Source organism: Lonchura striata, chromosome Z, assembly GCF_050655825.1.
Source record: "Lonchura striata isolate lonStrDom1 chromosome Z, ASM5065582v1, whole genome shotgun sequence".
NCBI lineage: Eukaryota > Metazoa > Chordata > Aves > Passeriformes > Estrildidae > Lonchura > Lonchura striata.
This window is the reverse complement of record NC_140740.1, coordinates 40,368,003-40,385,335: the sequence shown is the minus strand read 5'-3', so window position 1 is coordinate 40,385,335 and position 17,333 is coordinate 40,368,003. Positions and strand designations below refer to the sequence as shown.

Here is a 17,333-nt window from a genome sequence, read left to right as displayed (position 1 = left end):
GTTCAAAGTTCAGAAGAAGTCTGTTAAGTGGTGCTGTGAATGAGACTTTGGGTGCCAGGACACTGTAGAACTTTCTGGAATAAGAATATCATTGTTTCTTTATTAAGCTGAAGAATAACCCAATGGTCAAATTCAGAAATGAAGTATCTTCATATGAGGTGGATCACTGACAAAAATGTAAACATACAGAAAAAATTATCTTGTTTATATTAACTTTCCCTTGGTAGCAAAAGAGGGAAGGGTTGGTTGGTTGTTTTCTACAGACTTTTAAGTAGGAAAGAAACTATAAATGAAAAGGACTGTGGGGAAATAACATGTTTTTGGATGAAGAGGCTAGGCTGCTGCTTAGATATTTCTCATTTCCAAACACATCTTGGCTATTTTAATGAGAACCAATTTCTGAGAAAACACACAATTAAAAGATTTTAACTAAAGAGCCGAAGTAGGTAAGAGAACATGCAGTAATTTATATCTAAAGTGTATCTGTCCATGTACAAAATAATCTTGTTGTGTGTCTTATATTTAATTATATTTTGAACTGAGCTGGTTGATACTTTAAATTAATATCTTATCCTTTCAGGAAGATGTGCTTATTAGCTGTGTTGGAAACTTTTGTTGGTGTAGCAGTAGAAAAACATGTTTAATTTTATTTTGCAGTCATTTGTGACTCCAGCTCAGACAAGGAACCTATTTAGTTGTTTCTTGTGGGATATTTTTCTTCACTTGATCAATAAATACAAACCACTGCTGTAACATGGGATTTCTCTATGTTTTTGTTTGTTCGCTATTCTCTATCATTTTTCCCTCCCACTTCTGACTTTTTCCCTGTCCCTGTGAAGCACTTCCTGCATTAAGAGGATTTGTGGGAATAACCAATTAAAGGTGCTTGTGACAGACTGTGACAGGCCAAGATTAGAAACATCTCAACTGCCTTTGCTAAGGTGTCTCATGTACTTAACAGATAAATATCAGCACTTCTGGGGCTCAAGTTTTCTTTTTTCCTTTCTTTTTTTACAAGCTGAAAGAGGGGAAATACTCTTAGCAAGAGATATAAGAGATATGGAAATAAGAACTATTTATTTCAGCAACATAATTTGTGAAAGGGGCTCTAAGAATTCTGCACTTGGTTCAATAATGTTTTTTAAGAGGTTTTTAGCCAAGCTGGACCACCAGTTTCTAGATCTAGTGTTTTACCTTCAAAAGGAGGAGATCCAGGGTGTGCTGGAGGCTGTGAAGAGGGGCTCCCCTGGGAGAGCTCAGATCCTGGGAGATGGGGAGCTGGAGTGGGAGCAGGGCTTGGCACAGCAAGGACCAGAGGTGGGAGGAGAGGAGAGGAGAAGGATGGAGCTCTGGAGAGAGCTGCAGCTCTCAGCTGTGTGCACCAAACCCTCCTGGAACATTTGGAAGGGATGAGCTGTTCTGTCTCTGCAAGTGGATTCTTCATTCTCTGTGGTGGTTGACATTTTCTGTGGTGGTTGACATTTTGTGGTACAAAACCAGAGATGTATTTTAAGTTGTGACTCCGCTCTTTGTATTCACACAAACATGCCAAAAATGTCAATGGATATTTGTAATACTAAAATCATGAGGAACCTCATTTCCTCTTTAGGTTGTGAATTTAATGACAATTTGAAAGAAAGCACTAGCTGATTATTTTTTTCTTTGAAAGAAAGCAATAGCTGGTTTGTTTTTTTTTTTCCCTCCCTCCTCAGGGTGAATTTCACAGTAGAGCAGAACAAATCAACCTTGTCAGACTCCTTGGTGTGTAGAGTGTGATTTCTTCAGCCAGAGATTGAGGAACCTGATTCACAGGCACAGAAAAAGAGCAAGAAAGATGTGTCATAATTGAATCTATGTAAGTTCTGATTGTATCTTCTTTTCCTGTCTTTTTCTTTAAAACCTGAAGACAGAAGAGGGCTCTGCGGAAAGTCTTGCCTCTCGCCAGATCATTTTTAAGTTGACATGTGCCTCAAGCTCTGCACTTATGAGAATAGAAACTCACAGTCCTCAGAATGAAATTTCATCAGTTTTGGGGGCAAGCTTTTATAAGGTACCCACTGACCATTCCCATCTGCTCCTCAGTATGGATGTCTTGGTTCGACAAGACAGGAGTCTGTGAAGGAGGGCTAAAGCCTCCTGTGCAATGGAGAAGGTAAACTCCCTCCCTCCGAATTACTAGGAGTTTTAAATCAAAAGGCTCTCAGGCAAAGATATGGGAATGGGAGTAACAATTCTTTATTAGGAGAAAACTAGACAACAATTTAAAAAGGCAAATGCAATCGGTACAAACAAAACCAGTGAAAAAGTCCACAACCTGAGGATTCGGGGTGCCAGTAGCAGTCCTGCTGGGATAATTGCTCCCCTTGCAGTGACTGATGAATTGCAGCTGCAGTGGTGATGTTTAGAAGGGTATAGTTTTTCTCTGAAGATCTGGTGGCAGTGGGGCCGGTCTTCCTCTGCGCCGGGGTTGCCTCCGAGCTCCGCCGCCGTCGCCTCAGCGCGCTCCGGCTGCTTCGCTGCGAGTGCCGCCGAAGAGAGCTGCTTCTCTGGCAATCCCCCAAAGTAAAGAGCTGCTCTGTCCCCAAAAAGGTACCCCCTTATATCTAATAAAAGAGTGCTTGGCTTCCCCCTCTGGGTGGAACATCTCACAATAGGATGGTGTTATTCCTTTCCTGGGCATACATACTAGAGGTCCCTTCAAGGGGGTCTGACAGATCGTACCCACAAGCTTGGTCACGGGAGGTTGAGGCTACCTTCACTTTGGTGGAACTCCCCCGGTTAGAGTTTCTCTCCTTAAGTTGACGGACCCGTGCTGCCAGGACAGAAGTGGGTTTCCCATCCCACCTCCCCATGTCTTCCCCATGGTCACGCAGGAAGAACCACAGATTAGCTCTTGGGGTGTACCCTCTCTCTCTAGCTGGGGATTGTTGGGCGCTGATTCTGGGGCCTGTGACTCTCACGGGTGCTGTATTAACCTTCCTTATCTCCTCCCTCATCTCCTCTTTAAACTCCTTAATCACGGCTGAGATATGAGCCTGCATTGGGCCATTAATCATACTCTCATAATTCCTAAGTTTGTTGGCAACAGAGTCCACTGTCTCCCGGTGGGCGTCAGCATTGATTGTTGCAATGAAGGTGGTGTATTGAGATGGCCCAAGATTAGCCAGACTCCACAGCATTTGTCCCGTACACCTGACCTTGTCAGGGTCATTATTGTGTCATCCATCCCTCCCAAAGAGTACCTCCACTACTGCCACTTCCCTCAGCTGTTGGATCCCTTCCTCGAGGGTCTTCCAGCGCATTCTATGATGGTGCTCTTGCATGTTATAAATTGTGACACGACAATTTGAAGTGTCTTAATTCAATAAAGCAATTTTATTTAAAATAGCAAGCGAGTAAGGCAGGCAAAGCACAGCGCTGGGTGGCCGGGGAGTCTCCTGCTCCACCAACGGCGCGCAAAAATGTTCTGTCCCAACCTTCCTTTTATCACCCCCCTTCTCCTTGCAGGCGTGACTCTCCAGATGTAGTCTGAGTCTGGTCATTGTGATAGCTTCTAAGTCTCTTCTTTTGAGATACAGCAAGCAGACCAGATACACACACCCAGGACTCTAATCTCAACCTCCTTATCACCTTGTAAGCAAATAAGCATTTCAAAGACACACCAGTACATTCTTATGCAAACCAAGGTAATTGAGCATATCACAGTGAACAAATGATCTTCCACTTATCTCATTGCATTCTCTCTCTGTGGAGAAACCTCTCCCTGACACTCATTAAGAGCCGCTCCCAGAGAGAAAGGGACCCTGGTTCCCTTACAAAAACCTGATTTATCCCCGAGTCCTGGGTCAAGGGTCCCAAGTTCCTTGCCTCACCACCGTCCAGCTGCACGCCTGTACCCATAAGATCCCAAACCCGGAGTAGCCAGGTAGCATAAGCCTCACGCCCTCGTTGCACAATGTCTTTATGCAAATTACGAAGACTTTCGTACGTCAGGGACTCGGTGATGATAGCAATCTCTGGGTCCCCTGTGGGTTGTGAGGTTCCTCCATTCCTGTCCCTATCTGCAGGGTGCTCTGCTTTCACCTTAGACTTCCTTGTTTCTACCGGGGCCACTGCTGCTGACCGTGACTGCCTTTGTGGTTCAGCTGGAACCTGGACAGCTGTAACATTAGTGGGTTCCACAGCTGTACTATTAGACTGTCCCTCCTCAAGGCAAAGGGCCGGTTTCTCACCAGCTGGGGAAATGCACTCCTTCAGCATCTCTCGTATCTCCTTAACCAGAACCCTCACCCAATCTGGGCGGTTCATTTCTGAGGTCGGCTGTGGGGCAGGGTCAGGCTCTGGAGCAGCAGCATCTCGAGTCTGTGGTGTAGGTGTGAGGGTAGTTATCCAGGTTAATCTTCCCTTATCTCTGAATGCTAAATATAACAGGACTATCAGCAACACCACCCATTGTATGGTATCATTAGCACTTAGAAAGGATCTTAACCCTTTGAGAACTGGTGGAGCAGAGTGCCGCCGAAAAAAAAGCTGCTTCTCTGGCAATCCCCCAAAGTAAAGAGCTGCTCTGTCCCCAAAAAGGTACCCCCTTATATCTAATAAAAGAGTGCTTGGCTTCCCCCTCTGGGTGGAACATCTCACAATAGGATGGTGTTATGTTACCAGCCCTGCATTGAATCAGTCAATGGTCCACTAACAAACCATTACCTCTTAGGAGCAAAACCGGTTCTTGGAAAAGATAACAAACCTGCCCAACCTTTCGACAGATGGCAAATAAAATACAAGCTTATCTTACAACCCAGGACAATGGAGGAAGATGCTTTTGGAGAATTTCTTAATAGGATCCTTCATTTTTCATGGATTTCTTACTCTGGAAGGCTGTACCTTTTTATTTCCTCTATATTTGAGGTCTGCAACTGCAAAGTTTTAAAGTGAATAAAGTTTAAAGTGAATTGGAGCATTGCTCTGCAAGTGTCTCGCAGTGATGTCATGCTGTGACTATTAGGTTAGGGAGTTGGTTTTGAATAAGAATAAAAACTAATTACACCAGAAGCAGAATTTTAGATTCTAATAACTTTAGAAATTAAAACATTTAAGTATATTAAGAACTATTAACAGAATAACTGTGTTGGCACAGTAATTGCCCAACCAGTGCAACTTCTAAAATTGACAGAAAATGAAATATTATTAATTTATTCATTTTAATTTTTTTTCTCTCATTTCTGTGGATTGTAAACTCTCAGACAACACCTTGGCCTTCATCAGAAAATTCAGGGATGGTTTGAGTTTTCTTATTAAATTAATTGGCTTCCCTGGAAATGTTGATTTCTTCTCTGAATTCACAGCAACCCTCCTGTCACTGATGGTGCTCCTCTTACAACTGACTGTTTCAAGTAAACATGCTCTTCAGCTGGAAGGAACTCAGTGTATTTTACTTTTATCTTCTTAAGGAAAAATAAAATCATAAATTGTGGGAATCCAGGGCTTCCCTCTGGCTGCCCTGGAAGGCCTGGGACCCTGGCAGGGGGTCAGGAATCCCCTGGACAGAGCCCCCAGAGACACTGTCTCTGATCTCTGTCCATGGAAAAGAGTTTTCAATCTTACAGGATGAATTACAAGCTCAGAATGTTTGATATAAGTAATAATTAAGTGTGGCACACGTGCAAAACTAAAATTTTAGGATTCTAGATGAGGGGTTCAAAGGGGACAAGATGGAGGAAATTGGGTGTATCTTCTTCTTCTTCATGCCCTCCATGTTTCACTGTAGTGTTGGCGTTTTTCTATTGGTTTAGGCTGGGGACACACTGTTCAACGTAGATGATAGATATTGGCACATTATTGTAAATACAGCACAGGTAGTTTCTGGTATATAATGTTTGTAACATCCCACTGAGGGGCAGAGCCCCACATGCTGCCCTGCAGGACAGACCTGAGACAGGGCAGCAGAATATGTTAGAGATAAGCAAGAATAAACAACCTTGAAACCAGCACAGATGAATTATGACTTCTTCTTTGGCAGCGGAGCTGAAAGACAGAGACTTTCTACAACCTCAGGATCATCAATACCTCAGATTCCAACAATAAGTGATGGAGGAAGCTTGTTTCTCTAACAGTTTAACTTCTAATGATATGAATTCTGACATGCATTTTTAGCCCATGGCTTTTCCTCTCTCTTAGGAGATTTTAGCATTTCATATCCATCCTGTGGGCTGAATGAAGAGTAAACATATGTGTGTAGGAGTTAAAAATAAAGTAGAAATGCAGGAAATAAAGTCAATCTTTCAGTAAAATCCTGGCGAGTGGAGGTGACTGTGTCTCTTCTCCTTCCATTAGAAAAAGTACAGGCAACTGAGAATTATGGTTTTGGCACCAGTTTGACTTTCCCACTCACCACTCTATCAAGCAGATTAGAGTTCTTGACCATATATAATACCAGTTTTAATTGTTGTTATATATTATTAAGGGGTTTGTGTACAGACAAAGACAGTTCCATGACAGGCTATTGCAGAACATATCAAACCCATACTGATGATGGACAAAATGGACCATTCTTTGCTGGGACTGCAGCTGGAGCTGGAGGAACTTGTTGTGAGAGGCTAGAGATTTCTGCCTCCAAACATTTCAGGTGATTGTATGTGAGGAAAGAGGGAGATCAAGCCTCTCCCTGGTGAGGTGATTCCCTGCTCTGCACACCCCACACTCCCAGGCCCGTATCCCAGCCCAGCAGTGGCCACTGATCCCTGGCACAGCAGAGTCAATGCTCCACACCTGTGCCTGGAACCCCTAACCTGGCTCCTAAATGACCGGGTGAGTGGGAGCCCCATGTGGGGGAAAGCCTCAGGAAAGCCAAAGGGTATTTAACTCAGGATATGCAGCAACCACATTTCTTGGCCCTGCCGCCTCTTGGAATTCTATCAGCTGAACACCATTTGAACTAGGAATGGCAGCTATGTTGGTTCTTTCCTATATATTTTCTCTCATTCTCTCTTCCTCTTTATTCTTCCAATTCCATCCTCTCAGATTTTTGAATAACTTAAAATCTAACAGGCTTGGAGTTTGTTAAGTTGAACGGGCTAAGTTAATGCATTAGGGAATGTTTTATGTTGATTGAATCCTGCTCTGAATTTTTTGCCAAAGTTTTCTGATTATCAAAAGTTGCCAGTGAAGATTTTTTTGTTGTTCTGACCTCTTGAGAGCATCTTGTCAGTATTTCTCCTGCTTTTCTATGCCAGAGTAAGTGTATCATTGAGCAACATTTTTGGGGCCTTACATTTTAAGTGGAGCAATGAGCAGGGTAGTCTTGAGGTGACATGGGCATTTTATACAGCAGTAACTGCTCATGACATAATAAAGGAGAAATAAATTTTCAGTCAAAGCTGCTATATTCTGGCAGAAAAGTAATAGAATCCTACATAGAAACTGATCTGAACTTCTCTCCACTGACAGACCTGCTAAAAGCTTATCTATAAAGCTTGTCCAGCCCTAAAGAGAGATGAAGGCTGAGCAAAACTAGCACCAAGCACAGTTACTTGTGAAGAAAACATGAATTTTGGTAGAAGAAAATTTGAAAATCCCAGTAAAGGATCATGCCTGGTACCCATGCACGGAGGTTTGACTCAGTGAGCTATATGTTGCCAAAGAGCGAGAAAAGGAGCTGACTCAGTTGCAAATTGCCTCAGGGCCTGAAACAATAGCCAGCCTCAGGCCAGAGCAGGAACTGAATAGGGGGATGAAGCTAGCCCCCAAAACCTGAGGAGCCAGTTAAACACGCTGGTCCAAAGCCAAAGTTTTGGAGTTGCAACTGAGCAGTGCTGGGGAGGGCTGGAACCAGCGTGTCCTAGCTCGAGCAGCCAGGCCGCCCTGACTGCAAGGTCACCTCGCAGCCCTTGGCAGGGGTTTAATGCCTCGAAAAGTCCAGGCTGCCCCGCAGCCCAAACTCCGCCCGCCCCTAAAAAATACAGAGGTGGCGTGCCCCGAAGATGATGTCGCCTGCGCTCGCTCCCTGCAGGAGAGGTTCGACTCAGCAAAGCCAATCTTCTTCCCTCCTTCTCATCCCAAGCCCTGCCCGCTGATAAAGAAGGAATTCGCTCATCAGGAGGCACTGCACGGTAGCGGTACCTCACTCTGCAACAGAAGTGGTTGAATTACACGGGGAAACTAGCAATGATCCCAAAGAAATTGAAATGGAGAATGTTTTGTGAATTTTGATAATGAGAGGGGAATGAAATAAATCCTTTTCGAGAAGGAAGCACATGGTGAAAAGCCCTGGTCTTTTGCCCGGGGAACAACCTGTTGTGTGAAGAGTTTGGATCCCTTGGAGGGGAGAGAACTCCCAAGCAATGCACGAGAAACAGCTGATGATCCGTTTACCTTCTGTGTTATTGTAATTTATTTCAAAATTTAAGGATCAAGATTGAGAAAACAAAATCTCGGTATCACCTCCAAAACGGAGTTGGGAGAGGGTGGTGAATTCAGGTATCCTAAGAAGTTCTCTGGAAATAAAACGGGGAATAAATGGAGAGTCCGTTTCCCTCTCATCGTAATGAAGCTTTGCAAACTGCTCCTGCAGCGCCTCCTTCTGGCAGCGGTGGGTATTGAGCCTTGCCTGCCGCCAGAGGCTGGAGGCCGAAATGCTGCCTCTAGAGAATTTGTAACCCTTAGGAGAAAATGCTTTTATCCTCATGCAAGTTTGTTGTTTTGGTCTCACTAATAACCCTGAACGTTCAAGTATATCCTCACCAGTCAGGAGACTGGAGACCTGGAATAGAGAGCCGCTTAACCAGAAGTGGAAAGGACTTTTGATCCCATGGCTCTGAGTTTTACAGCTCAAGACTCCTAAATTATGTGATTAAAGTTATCTCTGGACACATGGAATAGTACTAGACAGTACAGTAAATTGAACTCTGCTGCAGATAAAGCTGCAATGGAACATTGCTAAAGTGAAAAACATTAAATGGTTTATCTTTCTGCCCATTTCCAGAGCAATGTCCCTAGTATGGTAGCATGGTTGTTTGTTCCTGAATTAGTTAACCATGCTTGCAAGAACTTGTACCTAATGACTATAATAGCAAGTATGGCTTTGAGTGCCAGAGGGATAAAAGAACAAGAAAGAAAAGAGAGCCATGTCCTTTTCCCTAAGAACCACTCTAACATCACACACCTAGAACAAATACTACTTGACCCTTCAAAAAGAAATTTTGGTTTATGGACTTCAGTCTAAATTTGCAAAATTTAGAACGTGTAGATCCAACCAAAAACCATGTTATCTAAAACTGAAAAGGTCTCAAAAGGATGGTTGGCTACTCTAACTTCAGTCTGCCTACATGGTGCTAAGAATCCTCATCAGTATTGTTAAGGCAGTGGATAATTTAAATAAAATAACTTTTGCCATATAAAGTTTATTAGTGATTGTCGCATTCCTGATGTCTTCTAAATTTCTTTTTACAGACTTTTATTGTTGGTTTGATTAAAGGATGACCCAAACTTTCTGTGGCAGAGAACACAAAAGAATACCAACCGGATAGTTCCTCTGTATGAAGTAGGTTCAAATGGGACTGTTTTCTCCTAGAGGTGTTTCATGGAAAGATGAAGTGGTGACAGGACTGAAGAATTGCTGTTCTTTACTGCATCGAGTGTTTACCTTGTTTACAATGTTTTTATCTTGTTACCTTTTAAGACATTTATGTTCATATGTTTTATATAAGCTTGTTGCAAACAGTATTTTAAAAATTTTGTATTTTCTCTCTGGGTGCCACAGTGGGTAGAGACAATTCCTCCCTAAATTTATCTTAGTCTAATTTTTATACCTCTTTCCCATCTCCTGAGAGCAAAGCACAAAATTACTCCACCAAGGCAAGTATGTGTAATAATGGTAGGTGGTGTGTAGAACATGATTGTACAGAAGAAAGGCATGTAATTGGATGAAATACTGAAAAAATTAAGCAAGGCTTCTCCTGGTGCTGGATGGTGCTTTGGGGGAGAGTATTGGCTTTGGGTGCCCTTCCCAAAGTCATCACCTGCTTTCCCTCAGTCCTGACGGGTCCAGGCAGCCTTTTTGACAGTGCTGTCCCACAGGGCACACAATCAATCATAAGCATTTGATTAGCTTGTTTTCAAAAAGAAGAGAGTGATGTCAAGTTTATTGTAGAAGTTTTCTCTGGGGAATGCAAAATGCATTTTGAATTCAGTTTGAAACCATTTTGAATCCAGTTTGGCCATTGCTTGAAAAACTCCCCAGAGAGATTTGTGGTACTTCACTGAATTCTTCTACCACTGTAGATTAATTTAAAAGTTTAAAGAGCTTTTTATTTTAAATTGATTAATTACATATTTAAGAACTTGCAAGTATACACTCTACTGCTACCAGGATCACCCTGGAAAATATATCAAAAGAATCACCTTCTGAAGGGAATGCCGTACATTTTAAAGCAGCTTTGTTAGTTTGTTTGCTTATGTGGAGCCAAAAGAAATGTGCAACCTGAAGACTAATTAGAATTCATTTAATGAGGGTGGGGGTAAAAGATCTATGTGTTAATGTAAAAATGAGTGTAGCAAAGATTGGTATCACTGGGTTTTGGTGCATGCTCAGATACTAGTCAGGACCCACACAGAAGGTGGCCTTCAACCTGCTGTATTGGTTCAAGTGCCCTATTCCAATGAGTTGGACATCCTGTTGCGATGTCACACATACAGTCAGCTGGCAGTGAGCTGTGATATCTCTAGAGTCAGACTGCGACCTCACATCCATTGGAACTTTCATTTACGAACTTGACTCATCCTGGCTCAGATCTGATTTTCTGCCATGTGTGTCCACAAGATCTGGAGGATTGAGCACAGGGACAGCAAGTACCAAGATTCCTCCATTTGCAGTGTGTGAGGTTCTTTGGTAGTGCCAGTGATGGAGAGTAGCCTCTCAGGACTCTCTGAATTGCCATGGAGAACAGACAAAGCATAGGGACAGAATGGAGCTGCCCCATTTGTCATGATGAGCAAGAAGGTGTCGCTTATGTGATACCCTGTGGCCATCAGTTCTGCCAGGGCTGCATTATGCATTGGGCAGAGAAGAAACCAGAGTGCCCACTCTGCACAAGATTGCTAGAATCTGTTGGGTTTTCTCTGCAGGAACAAAAATACCTAGAGTGTGTCATCACAACCCACAAAGAATCACCAGAGACCAGCAGCCAGCCAGAAAGATTTCTTGGCCTCCTGGATGGAAACAGCTGCCAGCATCCTGGAGCAAGGAACACCCTCCCCAACTGAGCCAGGGCCTGCAGGGTCAGAGGCTGTGGGTAGACTGCTGCCCAAGGTCTGGGCAGAACTTTTCCAAAAAGAAAAACATGTTCTTGACCCTATGCTGCCCTGGCTGCGCCAGAGGCTGGAGGCAATATATGGGTCACAGTGGTGGCTGGCAGTGAGAGCAGAGAACAGCATTTTGTATGCTCTGTGCCTCTGTGGTCCAGGTGGGGAGGTGGTGGTCCAGATGCTGCAGCCTCTCCTGGAGGAATGCACAGAACAGCTGGTTGATGGCACTGTCAATTTCTTTGTGGGCCAATGCAGTGAGGAGGCCCAGAGGCTGCTGCGCTCCCATGCTGCTGGAAAGGAGGACAACAGCCCTGAGGCCAGTTCCTGCTCCACCAGTGGGAGAGACTCCCACTTGGCATCCAAGCCCTGCCAGCAGCCCTGCAGGCTTTGACATGGAGGACCAACCTAGCATGTCAGAAGCTGCTCTCAGTGCCCTCCACATGCTACAGCCATCTGTGCTAATTGGTACAGAGCAGTTGCAGCCCTAGAAACAGCAGGGGGAGGTGGTGGTGCAAATTTTCTCTGCCCCAGCACCCCACAGAAAGGAGGGTCAGCAGCCCCCAGGACTCTCCATAGAGTATAAACAGGCCCACAAAGGGAGAGTGGAGCTGCCCCATCTGCCATGATGCTCATGAGGATGCCACTTACGCAATGCCTTGCGACCAGTTCTGCCTGGGATGCATCATGCATTGGACAGACAGGAAACCAGCAGGCCCAGTCTCAGCAGAATTATTTTGATTGTCAAGTATTTTGTGTGTGAAGAAGAGGACTATCTGCAGTGTCTTGTCACAGCCTCTGGAGAGTTGCCAGAGATCTGCAGCCAGGCAGGAAGTGCTCCCAGCCACTTGGCTGAAAACAGTCCCCACTGCCCTGTGCCATCCCTGCCATCTTCTCCACAGGGAACACTGTCCCCACCTGAACAGGGGCATATGAGGCCAGAGGCTATGAGAGGCCTCGTGCCTGAGATGTGTGCAGAACTTTTCCAAAATCAAAAGCATCTCTGAGACCCCATGCTACCCTGGCTGTGTCAAAGACTGGAAGCACTATATGGGTCCCAATGGTGGCTGACAAAGAATGCAGAGGGGCACATCCTGCAGGCCCTATGCCTCTGTGGTCTGGATGGGAAGTTATTGTTTCAGATGCTGCAGCCTGACCTTGAGGGATATACAGCACCACTGGTCTATGGCCTTATTAATGTCATTGTGCATGGACACAGCACAGAGGCCCTGAGGCTACTACAATCCCACGCTGTTGGGAAGAAGGACCACAATACTGCAGCCAGCTCCACTAGCTGCTGGGAGCAAAGTCTTGCCTCCCCTACAAGCAGCCCTGAAGGCTCTGATATGGAGAACCAAGCCAGCACCTCACAAACTGCCTTCCACAGGGATAATGACTCTCCTTCATCTGTGTCCTTGTCTGCAGAGTAGGTGCAGGCCCAGGAGGAGCTGAGGGAGGTGGAAGAGGCAGGTTCTGCCCAGGACAGCAAATGCAGACTCTCTTCTTCTGTCCAAGACAGGAACTTCTCACATGGGGGGTTCCAGCATCCCTGGAAGAGGAGGGCCCCTGGCCCCCAGAACTCTCCCAGACCTGCAAGAGGCCACTCCAGTGGTGGCATAATCAAGGCACCAGCAAATCTTTATTCAAAAGATAGGAAATAAATTATTATTTCCCTGACACAGTCACTGGGTGCTGCTTTGTATCTCTTCACCTGAGGCCTGTCCCTGATCTCATAACCCTCCATAGTCCAAAGATCCACAGAGCCCTGGGCTCTGGTGGTGGTACCTCCTCCCGCAGGAAATCCTGCTACGATAGTGGCAGGATAGACAGCAGCCATGATAGTGGAACAGGTTCGGAATGAAAAAGGGAGTAGGACAATGTGCCAAATAAAGGCAGATGGTGCCTATGCACTGAGGGAATGAACATGCTGCACCATGCATTGCCTTCCTCTATGGCCAAGGGGACAAGAAGGACCCTGTGGTCCCTTGGTCAGAGGAGCTTCTGGGAAAACAGGCTGGTAGGATGGCTCCTGCCTGCCAGTCATGAGAGCCTATGTGACTGAAAAGATGGTGTCCCTCCCAGGGCACAGGGCACTGGGGCTTCAGAACAGCTTCTCTGAATCCGAACACCACTTTGTAGGGATAATCAGAGTTCTGTGACTGATCACAGCACTCAGAACAGATTGGCTCTGGCAAAAGAAAACAGTGGCCTTGATGCTGCTTGTAAAGCTACACTTGCATGAAGAAATGGGCTTCAAGGAAGATGCTCCTTAGCTGGCCCCTTCCTTACTCCCTCTCTCCTTCCTCCCTTCCTCCCTTCCTCCCTCCCTCCCTCCCTCTTGCACTCTCTTCTCTGTCTCTCTTCTGCACCTCTGTCTCACTGAAGAGAACAATTGATGGGACAGCACATCCCACCAAGACCAGGATCTTCATCTTCCTGGAGTAGAAAGAAGGTTGTTTTACCTTATTCTGGAGAGACAACTATATCTCCTTCCTGTGTCTATGGGAACAGGTTCCATTGCTGGTGTTTTTGAGGAGCTCCAATACAACAGCTGGCTAGGAGCACCAGCTTCCAGAAGCATGGTAAGTGGAGAGGGACCTGGCACTGTGGGCACATGCCAGTGGCAGTGGATGGGAAGGTATTGTGGTTTAACCCAAGTCATCAGCCAAGCACCATGAAACCACTCTCTCATTCCACTACCAGGGGCAAGGGAGAAAGAACTGGAAGAGTAAAAGTTACAAAACTCCCAGGCTGTAGACAGTAATAGGTAAAGGAAAAGCTGGACACAGAAGGAAAACAAAACAAGGAAATCACTCACTGCTCCCCATGGGCAGGCAGGTGTCCAGCCATTCCCAGGAAAGTAGGAGTCCATCATGTGTAACATTTGCTTGAGAAAACAAACATAACAACTCTCCATGTCCTCCCAGTCCTCTTTCCTCACTCTACTTTACATGCTGAGCATAACATCTTACTGCATCAGAATTCATCCATCCCATTTTTGCTTCCTCTGTGTAGCTGAGTGTTCCTGATCACAGAGTTGTTCTTCCTGTGTACTGCCATACAATAATGAAATATTCTCCAGCAGAGACTCTAAACCTGCCTGCCAGCTACTGAGAGCATTGTCCAAATACTTCTTGAACTCAGAGAGGCTTGGTGCCTTAACCACTTCCCTGGGAACCTGCTCCAGTCCCCAGCCACCCTCTGGGTGTAGAAACTGAAATCCAATGTAAGCCTCCCCTCGATACAACTTCATGCCATTTCCTTGGTTCTGTCACTGATCACCAGAAAGAAGAGATCAGTGCCTGCCCCTCCATTTCCCATAACAAGGAAGCTGTAGACTGCTAAGGTTTTCAGTGTTTCTTCTTTTGCTTTTTCTTATTAGGAGGCTTCATTGTGTCCATCACTTTTCCTTCAGAGACTGTGTCCACATTTGGGCTTCTCATTCTTTTTTTATTTTTGTCAGACTTTGTCTCACTGCATGCTAGATACCCTGAAAGACTGTACTTATCTGTGTACCAGTCACTGAATTATGGTAGTTTTGCTGAGGTAATTTTCTTGCACTAGACTTGAGAGCTCCTAAACTGTACTCTCCATAGCAAGTTTTGTATTTCCTTTATCCAGCAGATTTTTCACTTTTTATCATGCTCTTTTCTCCAGAAGTAGCCCAGTGATCTGTTACTTTATCAGTTTCTTGATCTGCTGCTTTTGTCAGAGCAGTAGCATCTGCTGTGGTGTCCTCTCTGGCTCTACATGATCATGGCTCTCCATTTAGTAAAGGATTTTACTCTGTTCAATAGATTGCTATAAACTGTAACCAGAAGCCTGAACTCTCCTCTCCAGAAGGACTTATTTTTCAACAATCTTAAAAAACCAGAACCTTCCAATATTTACTATGCTAACTGTCTCTTCTATAATATTGATTGTTGTCTCTACTTCTTTATCTCCTTTTGCCTTTTTCTTTACTACACAATCCTGATCTGCTTACTTCTCTGAACGTAGTGTTCTTATGACTCTACAAAGAGGCAGAGGCTATCTGGCTCTTTGTAGAGAATGCAGAATCACAGCATGGTTGACGTTAGAAGGGATTTGGCATTGATGCAAAAGGATTAGGTCAGGGAATACTTCAGCAAACTAGAAATAATTAAGTGCATAGGCTCTGATGGGATGCACCCATCAAATGCTGTGTGTTGAGGGAGTTGGCAGACGTAACTGTGAGGCCCCTCTCAGCAATCTTTGACCAATTGCAGCAACTGTGGGCACTGCCCAAAAAAAATTGAGAAAGCGATGTCACTCTTATCTCCAAGGGTAAGAGACCTTTCCTACTTTTTCCTGTTACTTTGGATGTTGTATATTCCTTGTAGAATAAAGAACAGAGTTATGTTCATGCAAGAAGCTCTCTGGATGTGATTTGCAAGGTTTTTCAGGTGATACAATAAGCAATTTCCCATTTTCTTCTATGACAGATAAAGCCATATGATTTTCATGAAAGTTAAATGACATTTGACCAGTTCTGCTGTTAAGGTATTCTTATCCTTTTTGAAACTCGGTAAAGAGAGCAGTGCAAAACATTTTTAATTTTTGATAATGAATGTGTAGAAGTGTTATGTCTGTAATGTAAAACCTCAAAATTAGTTAGCCCAAATCCAATATTAGATACCTGTTATGTAAACGTTGTTGTAATTTAATGCAACACTCAGTATTCTTGACAGTTTTTTGCCACTATGACTTTACAGACCAAAGCTATTATGATGTAACCTTTATTTAGGGGAGATATTTTTACTGTTATATTCTATATACTTATCTAGGTTGTTACCTCCATACTTGCAGCATTTATGAAATAGCACATTGGCTTTGTATGGCACTTCTGAAATTATTTATTTTGCTTTGAAGTGGCCTGCTGCTAAATTGAAGAGCTGGGATTATATTTGGGGTATATTAACTGTATGTCTAAGGGGACAGAGTTTTGTTTCTAGGTTTAACTTGTAAACACAAAACCAAATTTATTCTGGTGGTAACATTCTAAGTTTGTAATGTTTTGTGCACTTTAGTAAAAGATGAGAAATACCTCTCATTAAAAACATTTTGGCATTTTAGAGTTCATGCCATTACATGGGTAAATGGATGTGCATATCCAAGAGAAGTTCACTGTAGCTCACTTGAAGAGCTCATATATAGTGTAGAAAAACTAAATAGTCCTAAGGTAACCTTAAATTTTAAAAAAACTATCTTGAACTGTAAAAACCAGAGTTAAAAAGAGAACTTCAGAAAAACAAAGGTAACAGTTTTACAACTTCTACACATGATATGTCAAAATTAGATACTCAAATCATATTGCATGGAACATTATTGTCTTGCATTTTATTTAATGGAGACTAATGAGAAGGGATGATCATGTCACATAAAAACTGCTCAGTTGTTCAGGTGTTTCACTTAGATAACAGATATGTACTCAGTGCTAGTTTGTAGATTTTGGGGAGACCTCACCTTGATGCTGATCTCCTGTGTGCTATCAGAATATAATACTGCTTTTTATACAGGTAATTTGTGTTCTGCATTTCTGTATGTGTAACACAAGCAATACATTCCCTTTGGCAGTATTAATGGATAAAATCCCGGGGAAAGAGGAAGATAAATATATAAGTGTTAAGTTCCCTTAGCTCAATAAAGAGCTTTCACCTGCTGCTAAATCCAACTGTGGGTTTAAAATTTGAGTATTAAGTTAAAGAAGGGTTTCATTCCTTGTAGTTCATATTATTGTATGAAGAGTTCTTAGAAAATAGCCTAAATGAAAGGTTTTCTGTGTCTTCTTATATTTCAGTGAGAATATTATACAGATCATGCAAATGAATGAGAAATTAATAATTGAAGAGAATGCAACTGAAAGATTATTTATGTATATTTGCATTTCTGCTTTATTTATAAAGAAGAAATTTAAAAGAAAGGCAAGCTGTACACTTATCAGAGCTAGAATTAGTAACCAAGAATGCCAGGTTCTCTTTTAAATCAGTTATTCATTACTCAAAAAATACTCAAGG

At 43.6% G+C, this 17,333-nt stretch overlaps 1 pseudogene; it reads left to right on the top strand.

Moving 5' to 3' along the window:
• The first annotated feature begins 5,925 nt into the window (after positions 1–5,925).
• LOC146763785 (uncharacterized) lies at positions 5,926–11,692 on the top strand (annotated as a pseudogene).
• Positions 11,693–17,333: the final 5,641 nt, after the last annotated feature.